Raw genomic sequence first — 23,415 nt, 5'->3', positions numbered from 1 at the left:
ACCCCTAATAGACACCTCAGCTTCACTACTGGAACTTCAACATTATGCACTCCATACTGTACAGTAATGCCACTGTTTTGCACATGTCAACTGCCAACCTTTATTTTATTATTTACTCTATTTACTTTGTAATAAATAAATAAATAAATAAATATACACACACACATATACATATATACGCGCGCGCACACACACACACACACACGTAGTATTCACATTCAGTAATATGCATACACTCTTATATTGTACATATATTTATTCATATAACTCTCAGATGTAGCCATTCTTATATTTTGCTTGTTCTTATGTTATTGTATTTTTGCACACCTCTGTTGCTTGTAAAGCTCGCACACAAGAATTTCACTCACATGTACTGTACCAGTGTACCTGCACATGTGATGTGACAATAAAAGTGATTTGATTTGAAAACTGATGGATTACAGATCAACCTGAGGTTACCTCACTAACTGTATCCAGCTTCATGACAGACATCTGCTACCAGAGCCACAGGTGTGACTTTGACACCACAAGATTTATTTCAACAATTTTACACACTAGCTCCTCTGATCAGTAATAATCAGCACTGTTCTTGAGATAAATCAGACTAACCAAATTCTACCTGAGAGTTTCTTTTATATAAAGAACATGTCTACATTGTAACAAAAAAGCGGTCTCCTTGGCTGAACTGGAGAAAATTAATCAGTGTTTTTTAGATTACAGTAATGTCCTGTTTACTGGCTTAGATAAATCTGAGCTATACAACAACAACAAAAATGAATAATTAAATAAAAAAAACAAAAACCGATGATCAGACTATTAACGAGTTCTATTAAGCAAGTTTTTTCTATTTTATACTCTTTACAGAAGCTCCCAGTAGACTTTGATTCATTTTAATGTTAAATTTCAATTATATAGCAATGTATTTATTCCTAGTTTTTTCGTGTACAGTATTTTGTGACTGCTTGTCTGTGAAAAGCACTTTTATAAATAAGCTTTAATTTAATATCTCCCTGTATGAGGCCTTGAATTACTCTAAAACGACTAAAGACATCACAAAGAGCCACAAACACCCCATAAACGTAATAAACCTTCCCTGCAGGTTTATATTAATGACTCACCTGCTGGAAATCCAGTGTAATGTTTCTAATATTTTTAATAATTGCACAAAATTTAAATCATATCACAAAAAACGTCAATGCACATAAAAACACAGATTTCTCGTGGATTTCTAAAACTTGATAACAGAGTGAAAACTTACTGTGAGTAGTGTGTCAGAGCTGCTGAAGAGTCACAGCTTCGCCTCCTCTTTGCTCTCGGTTTGTAGATTTCTCTCCTGTTAATGACAAAGAGTGTGAGAACGAACCGCGGTGCATATTAATTGTCTAATTAACAGCTCAAAATCCAAACACGGACTTGTGGACGTCTAACATAAATAATAAAAGCTTGCGAACAGGTATAATGTTCTGAATCTACAGCCTTGGCAGGTAAGATGAAGAAGCAGTTTTGGAAAATAAAAGCTCCCGCCCGCTTCCTGAGCAGGCCTCGGGCTGTAGCTAAGGCTAACAGCGGTGTCGCCGTTGGGTTCAATTTACTCCTGCTCGCCGTTTAGGTCTCTTCGCAGACTTATCTGCACTTTGGGTGTAGCAGAAGCCTCCAAACAGGAGAGCAAGGCCCACGGGTGTTTAACCACAGCGGATCATTCACGAAGCAGAAGCTAACTGTTTTCGTAGTGGTAAAAAGCGCGCAAAACATTGTGCTCTTATTTCGAAGGTTTGTACCGGCGGTGCCGACGTAAGCGGCCACAAAAAGCTGCACATGCTTATTTTATCGACAGCTAATGCACATACGTCTCGAGCTGTAATAAACAAATTGCGTAAATGCGCGATTTTACGCCACAACAAAGTAAATAAAAGCAGAAAAGTACCTTCTAATATCCGCGATCTTCAGCCATAATCCACGTGACATCGAAGTTCTCGCGAGACGACAATATTGATCAAAGAGAAACTGGGTTCGGTCAAGATAGACACCGTCGCTCCCTGACAAAGGACGACAGTTGGGGAGGGTTACTATCGTTAATACGGAATTACAGTAATAGCAACAAATAAAAGAATTCATTTCATTTATATTTAACCCTTTAATCTATAGAATACGAAATATACACATACGAAGCCAATAAAAAAATGTTGCCTAGAAAATAAGAAAATAATTTTAAGCGACACTGATTTTGAAATGTTCAAAAGTGCTGTTGTTGGCTGATATTTATAAATAGCATAGCTGTGTTACCAAGTAGACTGTATCTGTAGGCTATTTATCTGTCAACAGTCATGCACATGTATTTTTATATTTCATATTATATCATTACTATTATGTCGTAGTAATAGCAATAATAATATGCACTGATAATATATAATAATATACTCGACTTTTTCCTGCTTTACTTACAACATGAGCAAGACATTATTTTGTGTGCAGCCTATTTATGACTCAACTATATGTACATTCAAGCGTAAAACATCGTTTTTATGATGTTTTCATTTTGGATTTTAAATATAAGTTCAGATGTGTACAGCCCAAAGAGGGAAACATTTTAATCTAAACAGTCGACCAAGGAACACACGAGGAAATAACCATAAATAAATAACAGTAATTCAAACTCATTAAATACTGAACAAAAACTTTATTAAATGGTAAAAGTGAAGACACCAACATCTGACTAACTTTAGATTTTTTCATATAAAATATGTCTAAAATAATTTATGTTTCTATAATGGACTTCCACTATATCTGTGGAAGTTTTTAAGTTCAGACACTGTGTGACTGATTTAAGTGTTCGTCAGAGAGATGTCCTGTGGAAAGAAACTGCACAGATGTCTGCTTGTTTTGGTGTACAGTGCTCTGTAGCGCCTACCGGAGGGAAGAGTTGGAACAGGTTGTGTCCAGGTTGTGATGGGTCTGCAGTGATGTTGTCTGCTAGTTTCTTTGCTCTGGCTTTGTACAAATCGTGAATCGAGGGTAAGTTGGGGGCAGGTTCTTCTGCAGTCCTGACTGTCTGTTGTTGTCTGCTCTTTTTCTGTTTACTGGCTGATCCAAACCGTACGCCGATGGATGAGCAGAGAACAGACTTGATTATTGCAGAGTAGAACTGGATCAACATCTCCTGAGCTGCAGCAGGAAGTGAATCCTCTCCTTTTGATGATAGTGTCCATACTGGTGGCCGCTTCAGGTTGCTATCTGGAAACTTAACAATTTTGACAGATGGGTCTTCTAAGGTGTCATCATTTGTGTAGAGGGAGAAGACTTATTGCAGCGTAACTAAGGGAATCCTTCCTTATGCTGCTGGGAGATTCCCATGATGCACTGGGTGTTTCTCCTTCAGTCACCTTTCTTGCTATGTGTTAACAGACCTCTCTGCAGTGAATCATACTTGTTATTAACCTCTGGCTCTCTTCCACAGCATGTCTTTATCCTGTCTTCCTTCTCTCACCCCAACTGGTCGCAGCAGATGGCCCCGCCCCTCCCTGAGCCTGGTCCTGCTCGAGGTTTCTTCCTGTTAAAAGGGAGTTTTTCCTTCCCACTGTCGCCAAAGTGCTTGCTCGTAGGGTTTTCTTGGTTTTCTTTGTATTATTGTAGGGCCTTTACAATATGAAGCATTTTAAAGGCAACTCTTGTGGTGATTTGTTGCTATAGAAATAACAACAAATTAAACTGAATAGAAGAGATGAGGAGGGAGGACACAGTCCTGAAATGTGATTCTCCCCAGTCTCACCTGCTGCTTCCTGTCATTCAGAAAGTTTGTGATCCACTGACAGACGGAGGCTGGGACAATGAGCCGAGTGAGTTTGGAGCGGAGGACTCCAGGACATGTAACAGTGCAGTCGAGGTGTTGCAGTGTTGAGGTGCACTCCTATGTTGACACCATCATCCACTGAACTGTTTGACCAGTAGGTAAACTAAAGGAGTGGAGCAGGGGACATGTGATGTCTTGCAGGTAGGTCAACATCCATCTCTCAAAGGATTTCATGACTACAGACGTGAGGGGCACAGGCCTGTAGTCATTAACCCAGTGATAGAGGGTTCCTTGGGGACTGGGATAATTGTGGATCGTTTGAAACAGCAGGGGACTTCACACAGCTCCAGGGATCTGTCGAAGATCAGTGTGAAGATGGGAGGCAGCTGATCAGCACAGCCTGGTAACATCATGATCTTCTGTCTCCTGAAGAGTTGCCTCACATCTTTTTCACACAAGGTGGGGTGTGGGTGGGTGTGGACGTGGACGTGGCTATGTCTTGTGGCTGGAGAGGCTGAAGGGTGTGAAATAATAAGAGTAATAAATAAAAACAATATGATATTTGGTTTTATACAAGTGTTTGGCGCTATTTAGTGTTTGGCTTGCACTCACGTTTATTCAAGAAATCTGTCATTTCAGAAATCTTTGACTGAATTTATAGTTTAGGAAATAATCAAACTGATGTTTAGCTACAGTCTTACTTCAGATTTCCTCTTAATCACATTTGGAGGCCATAATAATGTGCAGGAAAATAATAAACTGTATGCAACAGTGTGCAGCTCAGGCACTAAAACACTGTTTTGCACTCATCGTGCATCATGCATGGAGTGAAGGAGCTGATTATTCCAGAGAAAAACACCTTCAGCCCCACATTCAGCCCAACAGGCTGCTGTGAGCTGTTATCCTGCTTGGGTAATTATGGCACATTATCCTGCTCACGTGTGATATTCTTCTTGCTTTTAGCCATAATTAGACTCATTCATCTGCAGCAGAAGATTTGTTCTGTAGCTTCACAGGAGAAAACTGCTGCTCTTGGGATCACTTCAGAAAAAAAGAAGAAGAAGAAGATTAAAACAATATCCTGCAGGTGTGTTTATTGTTTTTGTTGACAGCTAATTAAAAATTCTAGCCTGAAGCAATATGTCCCAAACTGGCAAATGTGGACTGTATTAAATGTGGAGAAGTGCTTTCCCCACGAGTCTGACCTCAAACATGATTGTTTTTGGCAGCAAATATTTTCAGATAGATTTTCAAATGATCTTTTTATGTGTGTGGGTTCTTCAGCAGCATCTAAAGCTAAAGATCCATATCGTTACACATCTCTAAAGCGCAATAACGTTGTGTATAAACCTCACAGAGCAACAGCTGAGGCAGACACATGTAGTAAAATATAAATATTAAATGCGTTCATTGAAATGACATCAGAAGACAGTGAATAAATATTTTTAAAGTTAAACCTCTGATAAATTATTTTAAAATGTGCATCTCATGGCTCCGATTCCTGATGTTCATGCACAGAAAAAAGGAAATAGAGGAAGTTTGGATTATATTTTATATTTTTAATAATAACAAAGCTACAGTAGCACTTCCGACCTTTCTGCACTGCATTAAAATGCCTCCACACCAGGGGGCGCTGCAGGCTCAACTACAGTAGGGTGAAAGGAGCTTGCAAGCTCCTTTGACTACGATGACCTGGATGACTGAGAACCTTCACAGACATACAGTAGGGTGATTTGAACTCAAAACGTTATTTATTTATTTACGTATTTATTAATTTATGTATTTATTGTGACAACAATAATAAAGCTTATACAAATGGATTTAATATAAATGCAGTAGTCATGTAGTTAAGAAAGAAAGACAGAAACATTGTTTTATGGTCTTGATGTTTTCGTACTGGCGACAGTTACACCCATAAACCGTTTGAAAGCACCATTCGATGAAGACATTTTATAGCAATACAGCTGAGTTTTACTGCATTATTATTTATCGCTTGCTGGCACACAAACTTCCTCTCATGGCTGTCCACATGAGGCCACATCATGGTTAGTGATGAAAGTTCATTAGAAGATTAAATGTGCCAAAAAGCGGACTCGGTAAAAACACGATGTCTGAGCAATAAAAAAGAAAAAGATTTTTTTTTTAATGTTTATGAAAACGCCTAAAAATCTTTCCATTCAAAGATGGAGAGGTGGATCTATGATTCCTCGGATGTTTTTCTATACAGGAAGATAAATATATCAAAAATGGTGCACACTTTGAAACAGGGCTCACATCCTGTTTCTTTGTATTTTCTTCACTTCGTTGTAAAACACATGCAGTGGATATAATGCATCGCTCTGTTTCTTTAACCGCTTATCCACCTTTCGATCATAGAGAGAGCTGGAGCCTTTCCCAGCTGTCACACCCCGGACAGGTCACCAGTCCATCGCACACTCACACCCACACTCACGGTTTAGAAACATTTAACCTGGCACGCATGTCTCCGGATTGAGGGAGGAAGTCCGGAGAGAATCCACGCAGGGACAGGCAGAAAATGCAAACCATGCAGAAAGGCCCCGGCTCGCCAGGATGTTCCAAAGAAAAACCTCGCTGTGAGAGGACAGTGTTAACCTCTGCACCCTGTGCACTGATATAATGCACCACATCTAAAGCACTGTCAGTGATTGCTCTTTCTTTACGCTATCAGAAATGTGCATCTTTTAAAATGTAAAAAATAATTCAGACTGACACATCAAAAAGCTATTTTCCTTTTATTTTAGTCCAAAATGGGTGAGGGATAGAAGCGAGGGCTGAGGTTGTCACACACTTAAATGCCAAACCTATAAAACATCCACTTTCAGTAACGACACACTCAATCATTCAACTCGTAAAAAAGAGAGAAAATAAAATTGTTCCTCAGTTAGCTTCTAAATATTCAGTCAAGGACTTTTTAAATGTTATTTTTGTGTGTACTTTGTCTCTGTACTGCACCACGATGGTCCTGTGTGGTCATTTTTGTTACTCAGCTGGGGCTGCTGGGGCTCAGGAGGTAGAGCGGCTTGTCCACTAATTGGAAGGTCAGCTTTATCCCCTGATGCCTGGAAGGTAGATGGTTGAATGAAGCTTACAGTATGAAAGTGCTTTGAGTGCTCAAATAGAGTAGTGTTAAGTACCAGTCCACTTTACCAGCCCATGTTGGAGGGCCTGATGGAACCACTGTATTAAATCAATATCGTAGTAATTTATGCTTAACACATGTCATCTACACAGACCACATACATGTTAACATTAAGTGTGCGCTAAAGACGCGGGTCTGAGTCCACGTACTGTGTCATTCTCCTTTAAGAGCGCAGCCACATTTTTACGCCACACGTTTAATGTAAATGTTGGAGGATTACAGATAAACATTCCTTCCACCTAATGCGGGATCTGCAGGAACGTTCGGCTTCCCTGGAATGTGACATCACCTGCATCGCCCGCACCACCTGCGTCCGTGAGCCGTGGGATCGCTAACATCTGTGATAAGTGATGCTGAAAAAAGACACTGAAGCAGGAAGTTGTTGAATGATAAGCTCTGCAGAGATCTTTCTCTGTCTTGTGTCATTCATGTAAAACAGGACAGACACAATAACAGAAACAGCTTGGTGTAACATTTTATACTTTCTACTACTTTCTTTCTGCAGTTATCTGACAGCTGTTGCTACTTTTTAGTTAAAAAACACATACAGAACACAAACAAACATAAACACATAAAGAACCCACAAACACAAAGATATGAGATGTACTCTTTTCTTTTTTATCAATTCAACATGCCATCATGCTATTCCAATACAACCCCAACGCAACAATCTTATCAGCTTTCAGTTTTCAGTTGTATTTGTCACATGCAGGTTAGCACACGGTCAGCATTGCAATGAAATGTAATTGACGAGCAGAAGACAGTCACTCAGCAGAATGGTACAGTAGAAAAGAAAATAGTAAAGAGCAAAATATTAATAAAATATAGTAAAAGAAATCTACCGATATACAAGTGTTTGATATCCAGTCAACAACATGTGAAAACTGTAAGCAGACGTGCTGCAGCAGCAGACGACCACAGTGGGTGCCACTCCTGTCAGCTGAGAACAGGAGCTGAGGCTGCAGCTCACACGGGTTCACCAAACGTTCACAACAGAGGGCTGGAAAATGTCTCCTGGACTGATGAGTCTCAAGTTCTGCTGCAAGTCCAGATTTTAGGGTCAGAATTTGGTGCATGAAAGCATGAATCCATCATTTCTTGTATCAGCAGTTCAGACTGTTGGAGGTGTAATGGTGTGGGATTATTTTCTTGGCACTCTTTGGGCCCTTCCTGCATCTTTTTGAGTCTATGGCAAGTTCAGGGACTTCTGAGGGAAAACGATTCCTTTCCTGTGGTAGGAGCTGTGGTGTACAGGCTGTGATCAGCTGAGCTGCGCAGCTGCTTCTGCTCCCTTCCTTGATCATTGTGGATTTAGCCAACTGAATTCAATATGAGCAGAAGTGACACGAGCTGTCACAGCTGCTCCCTGCAGACAGTAGAAAGCTAGTTTAAAGACAGAAATCAGTGAGTGAATGAGCATCATCACATTAAGTTTCATTTGATTTCTGCTTCTACTGAGCATGATCCGCACAGCTGCTCTGCACCAGCCCAACATTACCGTAAACTATATCACAGTACTGCACAGTAACCAGCTTATCCTGCACTAAACTCACCAGTTTTTAATGCAACCTTTGAATACCACAAAGTTAATAAACCTGTATTTGTCACGGTCCTGGGTCATTTTGACCCAGCATTTTCAGTTCTTTGTATTATGGTTTGTATTCTGATCACTTTGTCATGCTTTGTTTATTGGTATTATTCTATGTTTCAGTTATTCTTTGTGAGGGATTAGTTCTTAGGTTGTGTCTCTCATTTAGTATAAGTTCAGTTCAGTGTCAAGTCTGTGTCTGTTTCTTGTTTCCCATTTTATTGTGAAAGATTGTGCCTAATCTCAGTGTGTCTAGCTGTGCTCCCCGTGTCTCGTTAGCCTGAACCCCCCCCAGCTGTGTCTCCCTCCTGTTTTCCATTCCAATTTTCATCCAATTGGTTCATCCCAGCGCAGAGCTTCTTGAAGCTTCATTTGCTCTAGTAGGACACTTACTGGACGTAAAAATATTAGTTGGCATGAATTTGAAGAGTGTGGCATTTTGCACACAGCCTCCAACAAAAGGAGTGTGTAAAACATGTATATTGTAGTGATGGCAGCATACTGTGTATATTTATACTGGCAGTATGGAAAATGATTATTTGGAAATGCTAAAAATGGAAATGATCATTTACTGTGAGGTGAGGTGTGGACAGTGGTTGTGCTTTTGTAACGTTGAGGTGTGGACAGCTACACAGTCCTGCCTGTTCACATTTTATTCTGTAAAAACTAGATTTTCACTGCTTTTATAAGCTTTAGTGGGGAGAACATAGCTAGGATTTAATGATTTAACAACTCTTTTAAATCCTTTGTCCTCCACAATGCTAAATGGCTGGGAGTCCTCAATCACCATGCTAACCAGGTCTTCATCTATTTGAGATTGTTCTCCTGAGGAGAGCTCACCTGGTCTTGCTCCACAATCGGTGTCCCCCTTATTCTCATGCAAAGCTCTGTAGTGCCTAAGCATGGATGAGGTGTTGTTGTTATATCCCAGCTCCCTGGCACATAGCAAACACTTCACCTTGTACAAAAGTCAAGACAGCTCAACATAAATTGTATTGCACCATCAGTATCGTGAAAATACATCTTCTGTAGAAATTTACATACCTTGTTGGGAGGAATAAGATCAAAATGTTCCCACACAGGGGAGGACATCCTCCTCTTCTTAACTGGCTCCATTCTCTCCTGACTTTCTCTCCTCACTCTCATAAACCTCCAAACTGTCTCCAAACTCTCACTAACCGCAACTCTCCATCAAACACCCACATTTTGAATGAAGTCTGAAGTCTTTATATCTCTGTCATAGCTCGCGGCAAAGTTCGAACCACTTCCTGAACCAGTCACGTGGTACAGCCGAGTTCTGCATTTTGGGTCCGTCACTCCAGCTTGCCTGCCTGCCACACAGCCAACCATGACAATATTTTCTTTGCAAGACGTTTCACAATATGAACGTTCATGTAAGCAATAGATCGAATGTAAGGAAAACAACAACTCTAAAAAAAGTGGGGATATTAAAATGAACGAGGATATTACATGCAAACTTTACATTTCTAGTTAATCAGACGTCACTGAGCAGTCCTTTCCTTTGAATAAAATCTTCTTCCTCTTCCTCTCCTGTCCTTCCTTTCTTACATCATTCTCTATCTCTATTTTGACTTAAATATGAATATGAAAGATAGAAATTGTAAACTCTTCAGTTAAAAAAGGTCCTCGAGATCACCTCGCTAGGTTAGGAAAAGTCATGCATGGGAGATATTACACTTTACAATAGTCACAATAGTCCAGGAGGAGATAGCATCCTGTTTTATGTGTTACTGTTGCCTCCAGTTTATGTTCAAATTAGTTTGATGTCCAGGAGGTGAACAGTGATATGAAATAACTCTCCTCAAATTGATCGTCAGAAAAAGAAAGACTCAAGCAAAGCACACATGCCTAGAAGCTCTACTCAAGTAAACAATAAAGTAATTGACAAAATATTTATGAAAGGCAAAAGGAAAAGAAGAAACTGCTCGTGGTGGAGAATAAACGTCTTTCCAGTAACAAGATACATTCAGGCTGTCTTAGAGATAATGTTCTTCATTTGATGTGAATGTTAATGCAGTTAGAAAATGATAGTTGCCTAACAGGTGAGTGTCCATTTGGCAAAATCAATTTCCTCAACTGGAGGAATGAATAAGTGATAATTATTGATCTCTACGTGCAGCAGATAGACGAGTCGGTCAGTCTCATTTTGATCTGACTGACGCTTCTCTCTCAACAATTCAGTTCAAAGTTTTCTTGTAGCATCACTGCAAAGCACTCAAAATGTATTTATCAGCTACACACGATGCACAGTGGAGGTAAGTGTGCCTAGAAGGTAACCAACTTAAATAACAGCATGAGTAGGAAAATGTAATTTGCATTATTTGATGGGTTATCAGTCCCTGCAGTTGCGGTGTTTGAGTTGCAAATGCGAACGAGGGACTCGAGTGAGGCTGGACACGAAAGAGAAATATTTCAGCAGCTGGTCCAGAAATCATGACACTGTCCGGTAAATAAACACACCACAGGCTCGCTATGAAGGAAGAATCCAATGTGCTTTAATTCACTGTGTGTTTGCATGAGCCTGTGCATAACAGGCCCCGGTGTTTACACAGCACAGCAAATAAACGCCTTCAGGTCAATGTGTGTGTTATTAATGAGCACACAGAGGGAGAGTTTGAATGTGAGATAGCTCAGGGTTTATAGTGCAGCCATAACAGTGGCTTTGTGTGAGACAGGAGGCTGCTGATGTGGAGCCATGTGGCAGGTCTGTCCACAGACCGCAGGGCTGGAACCAGGATTTTATAGACGCAGAGGCTGGGAATCCTGCTGCAGTGGGAAGAGGAAGCAGTGTTTGAATATTACAGTGCAAATAGATACACGCCTATTGTTTCCAGGGTTTGTTGTTATGGAGATCAGATTGGGATCTAAGACCAACTTGCAGAGTCTTCTAATAGATAAGGATCTGAGGAATTTCTTTTCAGGGGGAGCCCGGCATCTTTTCAGAAGGGACAAGACTACCTCCCTGCACAGACTGCCGAACAAGCCGGTCCTCGCCTGCACACAAAAACGAGATCATGTAACAGCATTGTTTGCAGTCTGGAGCATAAACAGAAGAGGCAGGAAGCACAATAAAACACACCTGCCATCAGTTATCCTGATCCAAGCACAGCACCAGAGCCACTGGCTCACAGCAACCCTACTCTCAAACCAGTGCAAATGAATCCAAAGAGATGTAGAGGTGAGCTTTTACCAAACTCCTCTATTACTAACAAATAGGCAGGCATCAACGGGACAAACTGTCTGACAGGCTGGAAAACCAGTTTAGAAATCAGAGGAAAGAATAAATGGGCACACAAGGACCGGCAAAGAAACGTTAAGACAACGGCTCCAGTCAGTAGTCGAGAAATCACCTCCTGGGTCTCCTCCTAATCGCTTTAGCTCACATCATGAGGTCAAGGACAGACTCCTCTTACACCAGGCTCCTCAATCACCCGAGCTCTAAATCAGCACTGGTGTTAATCTTACATTGTTATATTTCGGAGAGTAGCAAAAGGATGTTTTGGATGAAAGTGTAATGTTAGTTAGAGTCATGGTTAGGACCGTACCACACAGACCTCAGAAGGTTAAGAATGTGACGGAGGGTTGAAGCTGCGTGCAGTTTTTTTTCCTGTCACATGGTCATTGTTTTTCAAGCTGGGCAACTTTTCTTCTTCAGAGCAAAGAGCTGCAAAAGTTCAGATGTGGTTTTGCAGAGGAAGCCACTCAACTACATCAAAGCAGAGACAGAAAATATCCTGATCAGAAGCTGTGCAGCCTGCATTTGAGATACATGAATTTGAATTATTGTCATGTGCATAAATAATAGAATTAAAGAATGTTACCAACTTGGCTCAAGAAGAGGAGGCTACACAGAGGAGACTTAGCTTGCTCAGTCAATGCAAAGTGGCTTGCAGCCCACTACCACTTGAGGTCCTTATGCTCTTTTCTGTGACTGAAGCAATGTCACACCTTTATGCCAAAACTTAATTATGATGACCCCCCCCCCCCTGGAAATATGAGGTTGATAGATGAAATCTATTTTAGTCAGACTGTGATATATATTAAAACAGCTTAGAAAGGGAAACAAATGGAAAACAACTGTACAGTGGGCACAGTTGTTGTGAGTTCTTGCTGTGTTATTTCATGCAGTTCATAACACAGAGCACCACTGAAAAATATAAATTCACAACCAAATTGGTCAAACCAAATATGAGACTGACTTTAAGCATTTTTAAAAATAGCTAATAATCTTTATTCACACAAAACAACACTGAGAAGCTGATTTCAAAGTTCATCCATCTAAAGTTCAGCAGCAGGTCAATGCATGAAATGGGAAACAGATGGTTAATTAACATTTTATTGATCCGTGTGACTTATCAGGTGTGGGTCGATCCAGTCTGTCCTCTGCTAAAGGAGGTAATAAAAAAAGCACTGACCTGCCCATCTGTAGTAATTAGAGAAGTCAACCGGCTCCTATTTTGACTGCAGATACTACAATTCATTAGCAAACTCCCTGTGCAGAAGCGACTGACATACTCAGAGATGACTGACAGGGAAACAGAGGTGGAAAAGCAGGCAAAAACAAAACAGGAAATGAAGAGTAACAAAGGTCAACTTCATGACAGAAACAATGCAGGAAGCATCCAAACTGTGAACGGATCCAGCATAGCCTTAGTCAGGAGGGCAAATGGCCTGTGTTTGTATAGCGCTTTTCTAGTCCCTAAGGACCCCAAAGCGCTTTACATATCCAGTCATCCACACATTCACACACTGGTGATGGCAGCTACATTGTAGCCACCCTGGGGCGCACTGACAGAGGCGAGGCTGCCGGACACTGGTGCCACCGGGCCTTGGACACAACGACCCAGACTGTCGGAGCCGGGGCTCAAACCGGCAACCTTCCGATTACAAGGCGAACTCCCAACTCTTGAGCCACGATCGCCGAGCCAAATCTCATATGGGTACAATATTTCAGGTGCTTTAGCCTACACCTACCATTGCTCCACACATTTCAGCCATTTATTAAGTCACCTCCACCCGAGCTCCTCCTTCATAAACAGTTTCTGGCTGAGCCTGCGCTCCCTTTGTTATTTTACTCCAGTTTTCTGATGTTAATCAGTTAATCGCTTTCCATGATATCTACGCCCCTGTTTGCCCCCCCAAACACCTACGGGAGTTTTCAGGCATTTCCTTAAGTTTGCCAATTTTCTAACTTTTTGTTTGTTTGTGTTTCTGGAGGTTTTTCTCCTGCCTTGTTTTGGGGCCTCGTCTTGTGGCCCGTTAATGATCTTTTATGTTTGTGGTATTATCTGTAAACAGAATCAATGAGGTTAAATATAAGATGAATGATAAATATGAGATTTGTCATCTGAATGTGTAGAAAGATTTGACGTGTGCAGATGCACGTAGGCACCTTGACATCACCAGGGAAGAGTTTACTGAGATCACAGAACAGGTGAAGAGTAGCTCCAGCCCACCATAGAGTGAAATCCAACTTTTACTTGAATCCAGCAGAGTTTCCACAGCTGGGCTTTAGAAAGAATACATGTCCAACTTTTAATTACAGTATACACATTTTTATGCCTCTCCCATGTCGGATGGGAGCACTTTCAGGGGAACAGTGGCCCCTTAAATGCTTTCTTCCCTTATGCAATATAAAGGGGTCCAGGGCTTTCTCCAGAATGAGGACCATCTGATGTGGTCTGGACATATTAACAAAACACATCAGATGTTTTGGTCAGATAATACCGCTGGCCAGAAAGCTGAGGGGAGCACGAGAGGGTGTTCAGGGACACCCTCAGGTCTGAGGGTGCGTCTCTCGGCTGGCTTGGAGTTCCCCTGGAGGAGCTGGAGGAAGTGGTCAGGGAAAGGCCAGTTTCTGCTTAGACTTCTGCCCCCTGTGGCCATGTATAAACAGACATGTTTATGATTCTTTTAATTTGGTTCTACACTTAGTAAAACTGTAAACATCTGTCCAAATCTTTGCCCCCAACTACATATGAGTGCAACAAATGTGGCATTGCACCACAAAATGATGATATCAGTTTCTTTTTTACCCAGAAACTCTGGTCTCAAACCCTCTAATTAGGTGCAGTAATCTCTCACTTTCCCGTGGGAGTATTTGCATATTTGATTACCATCAGAGACCGAACTTCTCACATATCCTACAGATAAAGGGACGTAACCAAAAAAGGGAAGGAATGACACAGTTACCCAGAAATGAGTACTGTGTTTCTGTGCTATCCTCCTCCTCTTCTCCCACATAAACACAGATCATGTGGCCCAGCTGCAGAGTGCATGTGTGGCAATCAGCCTGAATAAGTCAGCATTTCAGTTTGTGAGTAACTCTTCATTGTTTCTATATTTCAGTCTTTACATGAAGTTTGTCTGTTTTTTTTCTAAATTCATGGCAAGTAACTTTTGTTCTTGAGTGCAATGAGCTACAGAGGTTTTCAGGCGTGGTTTCACAGAGGAAGCCACTGTGTCTTATCAACTTCATCAAGGTAGAGACAGAAAAACTGTGTGATCCGGAAGTATCGCAGTGTGCTCTTCAAAGTAAAGTCAGAAATAAATTTGAACGTTGTTTCCTTGACGTCATTCCACAAAACTGAAAACACAAAAAAGGGAACAACTCGACATATTCTTATTTTAAGCAGGAAAATCTCATATAGGATATGCTAATTAAGTTCCTTTAGCCTTTGTTATAATTTGTGCACACTTGCAAGCCACCTAAACCCGAAGTCCCTTTTAATGCTCTCTCTGACTGAGTCTGTGCCACTCCTGTTGCCAAAAAATGTATTTCTCAATCATAAACACCAGACTGGCATTTTAAAACAGCACAAACTGAAATATAGAAGTGAATGGATGGATAAATGTGACCCAAACATACTCATCAGTACGCAGACATATATCTGAGTATATTCAAATCAAATCAAATCACTTTTATTGTCACATCACATGTGCAGGTACATTGGTAAAGCACATGCGAGTGAAATTCTTGTGTGCGAGCTTCACAAGCAACAGAGTTGTGCAAAATACAATAACATAAACAGGCAAAATATACAAATGGCTACATCTGAAACTAATAAATATATGTACAATATATAATAGTATATGCAAAAATAAATAAATAAAAATAATTTAGGTAACCTTTGTAAATTCAGTTTAATAGAGTGATTTAAATTAAGTAAAGTTCTTGTAAACACCGTCAGTGTGGCACTTTAAATTGTGTCTATTACTGTTTACACTGTTTTACTCCAGTGTCTTCAGAGATCTTAATACGTGCTGACAAACTGACTGGAAGTTGAGTGAAAGCCAACACTGTGTGTAGCTTCTTAAAATACTCAACAATTGGAGATAAAATGACATTATTCTTAATTACTAACTACTTTTAAAAGGAAAAGAAAGTAATCAAAATGACAGCACACTGGTGTTTTGTCCTTCTTTCCTGCCAGTGGGTCATCTCAGGACTCACATTTACCTTCTTACCTTTTTACATTCAATACCGTCTGTAAAGTATGCAGACTGACAAACAGTCAGACTCCTGTGTGATGAGTCAAAACAAACCCCTCAGCTTGATCATGTTACTGTTTATTTTATTTTATTTTTAATAAAACATAATCGATTATTCATTTAATTATAGTCTTTTAATTGTGCTTCGCTAATTATTTTTTTTTAAATTTGTATTTATTTGAAATGTTATTAAAACAAGCTGTAGTTGTATTCTGTGAGTTCGTATTTTATTTTAGATGTATTTATTTTTTAATAGAACTACCATAGTAGCTTTATGTCACCAAGTTGGAAATACATGGAAGAAAGCTCACCGTCCTGCCTGTGCGGATTTTATTTTGACAGGGACTGAACAGGAAGTCTTGTAAGTCTTTGCACTTTGGTGGTTTTTGGTCACCGGCTCGCGGCACCACAGCAGATCTCCGGCTGCCGTCACTTCACATCACATCAGGAGGTAAGACGAACACTCAGCCTTCGTTTTGGGGTCCAGCTGTGCCGTTTGTGGCTCATCCAGATGTTTGTGTGTAAGATTAAATCTGTGATTGTCGGCAAAGTTTACTCCTGATGTGGTCGCGCAGGTGCGTAAACGCGTAAAGAGTGGAACCGTGGCTTTGCGCGTAAAATGTGATGTGGTGGAAGCGCGGGGTAGACGTGGGTGGATGCGCTGTTTTGTTTTGGGATTTTTTTTGGCATGTCTTGGCATCCGTCCTCCTCACCGCAGTGCCCGTGCACATCATCAGCAGTTTGCCCTGGGAGGCAGCGAGCACTTATGAGCCATGTGTTGCTCTCAGTGTCGCTTGAATCGAATGAGGAGATCCACAGAGCGTAACGTTGGCCCGGAGGAGGGCTCAGGCAACGTTTTCAGGGAAGCACGGGGAACGGGTCAGACCAGTACCGAGGAGCGACTCAGCTGCTGCAGCTGCGGCGTGTCGGTGCGTCACTCCGCCGACCTGTCACTGCGCACTTCTTCCTTTTTCAGCCGTCGATCTATTTTGCAGCGAAACACTTCCTCCATACCAGTCAGTGTGTAACACAACTCACCATCCTCACCCAGCACCTTGTAATAAGCAAAATTACCTTTGAGTCGCCTTCAGGGCCAATTTTCCTGGTTAAAGCGCGAAAGTTTACGCTCTCTGCTTCTTGTTTGCGTGTCTGTTTCCACAGCTTATGTGGCACTGTAACACAACATTACACACACACTCAGCTGGCGCTTTAGGTACCCTAAGGGACAGCTTCCACACTTTAAACACACATGCTCAGAGAAATCAAACCGGTTAGGTTGTGTAAACTTAGAGATTTCTTTTTCTTTTTGGGGTTGAACCAGCCTCTGTCGTGTTAGATAACGCCTGCTTAAATGTGAGTATCTGCTTGTTAACATTTTAACCATTTCCAGTCCAAATGCTCAATTAGCCCTCAAAATCTATCAAACGCTGAGGTGCCTGAGCGTTAAAAAGGTTCAGCTATAATAAAATAATGAGTGTGGCTTTGCTCCCTGGTGTTTAACATCCAGAGATGCATGAAAACGAGGATTTATGAGCTTTAGCTAAGCAAGAAGGTAGATTTTAAAGATGATATGCTGTGTTCTGACTGAAGTATGTAACGCTGGATGGACACAGAGGCAGAAGGGCTCTGGGTATGGTAGTTGGCAGCTTATGATGTGTGCGTGATGCAGCTAACAGGGCTGAGAGGCTGAGATAAACATATTAGCACAGCTAAGGCAGAGGAGGTTAAAGGTCCCTGAAAAATGACCAAACTCGAGTCAAGAGAGTGTCTGCAACATGAGCTCAGTCATTAATATGCTGCTGCATGATTTGAATTATGAAAAAGTCCTGATCCTAAGCTTAATGTCCACACTGAAAGTGTTCAAACATTTGATGCTGTCATATAAACGATGAGTTTTTAGAAACTTAAAGACATCCTGCTCATAAATAATCCCTTTAAAAGGCTGAAAACACAGAGAATAGCTAAACAGGTTTTGGAAGTTCATGTTTGCTCAGAAAAATGAGACACACGACGAAAGGCTCATCCAAAGCAGGAAACGTGGTCGATACGTCATCACTTTACAAACAGATTGCATGTCTGATATAGTCCGCACTTTTTCAGCAGTGTTGCTGTGTCCAGAGTGAGTGTGTCACAGCATTGTGAGTGTATAGTATCTAAACTAAGCAGAATATCAGGTGAAACCATTTGAGTTGAGATAATAAGCTTTTTTCTCTTTAACCTGCAAGTGGGTTAATATATGAGGCCAGCTGTAAGGTACTTTTATAGGGAACTGGATCATTAGTGTTCCAAAAATATCTATATGTAAAGAAGTTTGACATTATACACTCAGATTGCTTTAAAGTTTCCACTTTTCACGACTGCAATGTGATAGTTTGCTGTGACCTGTGGATGATGGACCTGGAATAGAAAGATTTACTGCTGCAGAACGTGACTGATGCATAAATGACATTCAGTGTTAAACAAACAGAACCATCAAAAAGTCACAAATGACCCCACCTGGTTATTTAAGCGTATTTAAACAGTACCTGTAGTTCGTAATCAAAATAGTTAATTCAACGTTTAAGTTCACCACCACCTTCCTGTTTTTAAAAGATTCCAGTGTTTAAGGTTTCACAGTTCAGAAAGCCTGCAGAGAGTTCCTTTTAACAGAGTTGCATCATCGCTGCTGCTGCAAGATTGTTGTGGGGCAACAAAATTACAGTTCAGGTCAGTGATGAAGTTTGTTGAGACACTGCTAGGATGCGATGAGATGGACAGGAAGTGTAAGCAGGAAGTCTGAAGACAAGTGCGGGAAAAGTGACACGCGGTTTCTTTTCTTGTTGTGTTGTTTCACACAGACCTGCTTCTCCAGTGTGTCGGAGGGTTTTATTTTTGTTGGTCTGATTTAAACGAAGCAGAGTTGACTCGCTCGCTTCCATAGAGACTGTCGAGGCTGATTAATAGGACCGGCTTGTACGCAGGTAGGATATGCTGTGTTCATTGGCGCTTCCAGCAAAACACAGGCCACAGCGTGGGGAGTGCTTAATTGACTTTGTGGGCGTGGGCGTGTGTGCTTTTCCAGCCAACACACACACATGCTGATAGAGAGCTCAAGGGGCACTGGGAGCGGTGGGTTTGGTCCAGCCTTTAATCAATATTATCAGTAGCTAAATGTCATGACTTTGCAGAACTGAAGACCGATACAGTAAAGTGCAGTAAGATACAGCTGCTGAAGTTCAAATACATCTGGCTCATAAAACAACTGGTAACACGGAGCAAAACATACACACATGGATCAGCTGATTAGCCAATAAACAATCTTTCTCATTTTTCAGTTTATTAAATGTTTTGTATTATTTTGTTAATACAACCCCCCAGGTGTGTTTTAAAGGGAGGCTTTGTATTATGTTTTTCTTTTTAGTTTATTCAATGAAACCCACAACTTAACAATATTCTGATTTATTTCTAATTAAATGAAAAAAAATGTACATTTATTTTTAAAATTCTGTGTCTTTAATTATTTTTTTTAGATAAATTAAAATAATTTTAATTTAATTTTATGATTTTCTTTACATATCTTGCAAAATAGCTGACAAACCTTTGAGTGTAATTTAAATATTTGAAAAATCCATCAGTGATATTAAAAAAGGAGTTTGTGCTGCTGCAACGTGTCGGCTCCTCTATTTGCAAAAAGAAGTCAGATCCTATAGAAGTCAATGATAAAATGACCCGACTTCTCACTTGATTTATGACACCAGGACACATGTTCCTTATGGGTTTATGGCCTCAGTTGCTATTTTAAAGTCTTATTAAGACATCGTGATGCTTGTTTTGGTAGTTAAGGTCTCATTAGAGTTATGGAGCAGGATAAAGCGGGGTGTGATTTACAGCGTGGCTGCCCTGTGAGCCCTTTCTCAGCACATTTGGTTTGAGAACAACCACATGACAAAGCTCAAAGTGATCCAAGGCTTCAGTATAAGATATGATGGTGGGTAAAGTGACAGTGGCTGCAGCCATCTATTATATACAGTCTTTGGTCACAGCTCTACTACACTCCTTCGCACCAAACTGGGCAAAGCCTTTCTTTAAGGAGCTGGCTGTGCGCTTGATGGCCGCACAGGGCAGACTGTCGATGCAGAGCTGGAAGCACTCTTGTCTCAAGTAACGTCATGTTGTCTCTTCACTGGAACAAAAGGCCCTGAACAAATACAGAAGTGAATATGCTTCAAGTATTAAAATCCCCGGATCTACGTCAGTACTGCTGCATCTGTTTGAGGTAGAGCTAGTTTAGTCTTTGTGTCTTTGTTACGGATATGGTAATGAGGAAAGACGATTCATTTAGATCGAAGCTTTAAATAGCCGCCCAGAGATGTTTTAAACATGGCTGCCAAGTGTTGAGACTTTCATCTAGAGGGACTTGGCGATCAGTCAAGATATCCCTGAAGGAGAGCTGCCCGTCAAGTCACAGTTAGTCACGTCTCTTTTTGAATAAAGCACACTGAATTTGCTGAGACGGGAGCAAAACAAATTCTGATTTATTAATGTGACTTGACTGTGTCTCGGAGTTAAAGAGATGATCTTGTATCTGAAAGGTCGCAAGCTTGAGCTTCACCTCAGGAGCACGTCGACTTGAATTAAGTCTCTGCTCCCATCAGTGCCATCGAGTCGAATCTGAATAGCCAGGAGTCGCACAAACTGCAGTTATTTGGTGTTTTCAGGATAATCTAATCACCGTCAAGGAAAATGTGGCCTGTGTCTGTTTGCAGTCGAGACAGCCATCAGAGGAAGATTTAACCAACGCCGTGAGCAAACCTGTTAGAAATCAGAGACTCGCCTGAAGCTCCTGACATTAATCTGCTGCTGAGCTTTTCGGTAAAGCTGAAGGTGTTAAACAAACCAGCAGCAGTCTATGATTCTGGAAACTAGAGGAAAGAGGGACGGTGCCATTAAATCATTTAAAATCCCTTCTTTATATTAATGTGTTTAAGCCGTATGAGTTTAAAAAAGCAGTATAAGTTGCACTAGCATATATTTAACAGATTAATTTAAAGGGACTTTATTTCAGAATCAATTGAACCCTTTTTTAATCTTCTGGCCTGTAAGCAACGAACATGCAGAAAACCTTCTAACCTACCATTGAGTTAGACTGGGAGAGGAGGTTAACACAAAGGTCACCCGGAGGATCTCCTTTTAAAAAGGTTCACTCCTTAATGAGTACTTTTATTTTAGATGCATATCATTCAGAAAATGAAAGATTTGGGGTTATTGGCGGCAGTTCGTCTTGTAATCGGAAGGTTGCCGGTTCGAGTCCCAGCTCGGAAATTGTGTCTTTGGGCAAGACAGAGGGCCCGTGGCGCCAGTGTCCGGCAGCCTCGCCTCTGTCAGTGCGCCCCAGGGCAGCTGTGGCTACAATGCAGCTGCCATCACCAGTGTGAATGTGTGGATGCCTGGATGTTGTGTAAAGCGCTTTGGGGTCATCAGGGACTAGAAAAGCGCTTTACAAATACAGGCCATTTACCATATTTTATTCTTCCAGTGCTCATTTTCTGGTCCCTGTTTACATTCGTGGACTCTACTAGAGTAGCTTTGCATGATTCACATTCAGAATAAACCTTTCTAATCTAATACTGAGCCTTGATGCAGTTTATGATCTGTGTGAAACAGGCTGTTTTAGCTCCTCGTAGGTCTGAGCAACAGACGGGTGGAGCGTTTCAGCCTGAGTTTACCACATACAGGATAACCTCCCTCGCTGACATCATTCAGAGCTCAGACAAGGAAAAAGTTTTCAGAGGAGGCTGAAAAATGAGCTTTAGGCTCCCAGGGAGTATTTGTACATGCACTGACCTCGTTATTAGAAACTGTAGCTGTTGGCTGACTAAAAGAATAACTCAAGCTGGGAATCTGACTCCATCCCAGGCAGACCAACAGATTGCTGATTTTGTGTTCATGTTGTATCTGCAGGTGTAACAGTAAACCTCACTCTGACTATTTACCAATACAAAGACAAGACGCACAAACTAACTGGTCCATGCTCAGCAGCTAGTTCTTCATATGTGCCCGAACCAGCTCGCTGAAGAGTCCAATCTGAGCCACTAGACTAAAAACATTTTTTTCACTGTATTCTGTTCTTCAGAAAGGACGAAGTAATGCTTAAACCATTAAATAACAAAGTGAGATATATTTTCATCGTCAGTATTCAATTACTTGACTGAAAAGTTCCTGTTTTTCCATCTACAGATGCAGCATTAAATCTCCATTTATTTATTGTCATTTTTTTAAACAATGCAAGACATTTGCTGTGGTGCAACAAATAACTTCTGCTTTTACTTGTTCTGTGCTTGTTCTCTAATTTCACTGATTGATTCTTTGCTGAGTGTGAGGTGAAAGAAAGGTGCAGCAGGATTTCTTTGTAATGGGACAAAACTGTGAGATCTTTTAGGCTTTTGATTTATAAAATGATGGGTTAGAGGATGAGCTTGGGCTACATGTGTTTTACTAACATGACTTTAACTCCCGTGAATCAAGCCAAACTCAGAAACTGCACACGTTTCCTGAACCTGCACATGCATCAAGCGTTTCATTGCGCAAACAGGAAAAGTATGCATGTTTCAGCTGGTGCGTTTTGTTGGCCTGGTGATTTCTTTCTATTTTTGGACCTTTATCTTCGACATCACTCCTTCTATAGCTAACTAAAAATAACTGGAGAAGCTTGAAGACGTGACACGCATCTGTTAACTATTATTCTATTGCTGATTTTATAGTCTCGCTGCTCTTAACCGGCATTTTAATATGAGCATCTGTAACAGTGCAACAGAAAATGCAGAATAAGGCCTCTTTAAATGTTTGGTGGTGTCATAAAAAGAATCACTGGCCTCAAAAACTCAGGCTTGTAGTTTCTGAGCAGTTTTCTGTCAAATGGATACATTTGCTGGATATCCTGATGAAATCCAGTTATTTCACTTCAGTTCTGACTGGAAATGTGTTTTTTTTTTATCCTTTTCATGACGGTGACTCAGTTTGCTGTGGGAGTGTCAGCTGGATGCCTGACATCTCTTAGTAAATCGAATTGTACACAGAGTCCGTTGTGCCACTGGTTTGGCTGGTGAGCTCTCATAATCTGTGTCAGGAGATTATGATCATGTGATAGTGGTGAAAGATGGCGTCAAGAAATGTTATCGAGAACGAAATGCTGAGTGTTCTGATGCTGAAAGAGACGGATACAAATCGGGCGTCTTTCCTACTCGTTCTTACTCCAGCGATAAGACTCACACACACACAAACACACACACTCTCAGCGACACATTTCTACTGCGGGAAAAAGGAAGTGTGTCGCAACCTTGAGCCCAGATGCAGTTCGTCTTCATCTGAGCTCTCCAATGTTGCTCAAAC

At 41.0% G+C, this 23,415-nt stretch overlaps 2 protein-coding genes across 7 annotated transcripts in view; one reads left to right on the top strand and one right to left on the bottom strand.

Moving 5' to 3' along the window:
• Window positions 1-2,030, bottom strand: part of mynn (myoneurin) — a 19,490-nt gene extending 17,460 nt beyond the window's left edge. For 2 of the 3 annotated variants that reach the window (XM_005945557.3, XM_005945558.3), the window contains exons 1-2: window positions 1,925-2,030; window positions 1,259-1,333 (exon numbers count right to left, since the gene is read on the bottom strand). The gene's annotated coding sequence lies outside the window, so the exon portion shown is untranslated. The other variant, XM_042213230.1, reaches the window with a different exon arrangement.
• Window positions 2,031-16,384: 14,354 nt separating this feature from the next.
• Window positions 16,385-23,415, top strand: part of pld1b (phospholipase D1b) — a 49,940-nt gene continuing 42,909 nt past the window's right edge. For 2 of the 4 annotated variants that reach the window (XM_005945562.3, XM_005945559.3), the window contains exon 1: window positions 16,385-16,498. The gene's annotated coding sequence lies outside the window, so the exon portion shown is untranslated. The other 2 variants (XM_042213220.1, XM_042213219.1) reach the window with 2 other exon arrangements.

This window comes from Haplochromis burtoni, unplaced genomic scaffold (assembly GCF_018398535.1).
Source record: "Haplochromis burtoni strain Fernald_Lab_line unplaced genomic scaffold, NCSU_Asbu1 Contig_428, whole genome shotgun sequence".
NCBI lineage: Eukaryota > Metazoa > Chordata > Actinopteri > Cichliformes > Cichlidae > Haplochromis > Haplochromis burtoni.
This window is presented reverse-complemented; position numbering and strand designations above follow the sequence as displayed.